Source organism: Paramormyrops kingsleyae, chromosome 1, assembly GCF_048594095.1.
Source record: "Paramormyrops kingsleyae isolate MSU_618 chromosome 1, PKINGS_0.4, whole genome shotgun sequence".
Lineage (NCBI taxonomy): Eukaryota > Metazoa > Chordata > Actinopteri > Osteoglossiformes > Mormyridae > Paramormyrops > Paramormyrops kingsleyae.
The window spans coordinates 9,226,123-9,228,897 of record NC_132797.1 but is presented as its reverse complement, the minus strand read 5'-3'; positions in this window follow the sequence as shown (position 1 = coordinate 9,228,897).

Genomic DNA, 2,775 nt, shown 5'->3' with positions numbered 1-2,775 from the left:
CTTGTTGATTGTTTGAGTTCATTGCCTACATTGTGTCCCTGATGATTTCCAAGAGATGAGATACAGCTAAGATATCATCTGTGTGTCCATTTACTGTATGGTGGTGGAAACTAGCTCATCTGTCGCCAGAGGATCTGCTCCAGGACCAGCCCCTCCTTGCAGTTGTCCTGCTTGGTCAACCAACCAAAGATGGCAAATAAGGTAACAGGCAAATATATTCAAGAAAGGTTAAGGATAAGATCTGTCAGGGGATTGCTGGTCACGGTTTTCTCATCTGAAGCAGAGCTACATACCTTAAGCCAAGCCCCTCTTCGATGGCTATGAGGTCATGATGGATCATGTTGTAACATCAACTGCAGCCTCGTACAGAGGCATAGACTGTGAGTTGAAGGCCGGCCTACATTTTACTTGGAGATTCTGCTCCACAGAAACCAAGGCAAGCCAGTCTGTGAGTGGGTCTGCTTAGAGCAGGCCCCCAGGGGTGCTGTTAGAGATTTTGCCCCGCCATGATTGGCTATAATGTTGGGGCCAGACCAATCCAGTAATGTTCCAAACGTCTTAGAGCCCCTGTCATTTAGGGAGTGGGGGCTGGTGCTGTGTGGGATCATGGTGCAAAGGAGTAGATCTTCATTGCACAGGGTACACCTGCATATTGATCCTTTACATGCGTTTTCACAGTCTCACTATTTAACATCTTGGATTTGGTAGCCAATCATAGGTTTGCTTGTCCCAGCAGGCTCTGTTAAGCTGGAGCTACTTAATCTTTACCTGCAGCCATTGCGACATGGCCTGTGCATTTGTCAGGTTCATCTGGAGTGCTGAGGGTGTCAAGCTGTATGAATCCCAAGAACCATCGTGCTGAGATCCTGAAAACTGTATACTACAACAATAATGTTAAACACACCTCTCAGGTTAGATAGAACAGGAAGTTCAGCCTCGTGTCCAATGTCTAGAACGCAGCAGGGATGCTGAGCAGGAGTAAGTGCTTGGCTGAAGGGCGAGGTTGCATACACTCAAGTCCAGCTTCATGAGCATTCCTGCTGTCCATGCTTATACAACAGCAGGTATGAGCAGGAAAGGACACTTGCTCTTAGTTGTGATGATGATGAACTGCCTACTGGTAGTTCACACAAGTCTAGGGCCTCCATCCATGAAAAATAAACCCTAACCCCACAGCAGAGTTGCATGCATTCATAGCCCCTACTTTCTAACCCCTGAGCCATCAGTCTCCATAACTGGAATTTTTTTTTTAATCCAATGACAAGATTATATGAAGTTAAATGATATTTATATTGGCGTATAGTGGATACAGTGAATTATGCCCCAAATGATATGACGTGAACAGTTGTTGCTCTCTGAAATAGAGCATGATGTTCTCATGATACTGTTCTGAGCAGTGGTGGCCTAATGGTTAGGGAAGTCTGCTTGTGTGGTTGAATCTCTGACCAGCATGGTGCCACCTCCAGCCCTCCTCCCCCCTGCTTCTAGCCCGGTGCTAAATAATAGCTGCCCACTGCTATGTGACAATCTCACATGTGGGGTAAAGTCAGAGAACACATTTTATTGTTGTGTGCTGTGGTATCTCAACAATGACAATTAATCACGTTCACTTCACTTTCCCTTCACTTGTACTAAATGTGCTGGTAAAATTTACTCTTGACTGCAAACATAAGTCTGTATGTACATTGTGCTCGCACACTATAGACAAAACCTGGGGAACAGGAGCATTTTCCATAAAGTTGTTGACCAAGTTGCGTATATTCAAAACCTGTAGGTTTTGACTCCCGTGTCTTTGCTGATAATCCACACCTAATGTCAACAAAAAGGGTGGCAGTATTTGATGATCCACTTTGCTTCTTAGCTATGCTAACATGTAGCGATGGAGGTTCCCTCACACATCTAACACGCAACTGTTCCAGTTTTCTGACAATGAAGTAAACATTTTGTGTTCACAGTGATTATGCCACTTAAAGCTTTATTATAGTATTAACAGCTACTGAACATACATGTGAGTCTTTTTGATCCATCACTTCTGACTTCATTTATTGTTGATCTTGGGAGCAAATTTGCTGGAAATCTCTCCCCATCTCTTCCTTGTTTGTGCTTCTTTGGTCATTGGAACTTTAAACTTCCCTGTATGGTTGTCAAAGGCATATACATGACAAAGGTAATTTTTATTCTGAATATCTTCCTTGAGATGGATTTAATATTTTACCAAACACCATAAACCTCACTTTGTATTTCTGGATTGGAAGTGAGCTAACTTCCCCCAGTAATCGGGCCCTTGGGTAATACTTAACTTAAAGCAGTCATCATAATGCATTATAATGCATTTATAAAGTATCATAAACACAGCAATAACTATTTAAGTAATGTACTATTATGAAAGTATCTATAGTGCATTATACAGTACATGACTGCTTGTCTTACAGCCTTTTCAAAACCCAAACTTTTCATGCTCCAATTTTTTCCTGATTCCCTCAATACCCAGATTAAGTCTTGCAATAACATAGTAATCATGAGATATATGTAATATATCCCGTATCACTGTCCGTATACTGAGACTCTGATAGCTAACACGCCATTTTGTGTATACTGAATGGGGACTCCTTTGGCTTATTGGGTGATGGTTTTCTGTCATATGGGATGCTCAGAGTTTTGTATTATCAGAGCTTATTTGTTTATGGGCTTTCAGCTTTCATCTAAAATGATTTGCTACCCTATTGGCATTTCACTCTTTACCTCTTTCTCCCCTTGATTGTGCTCTGGATCCAC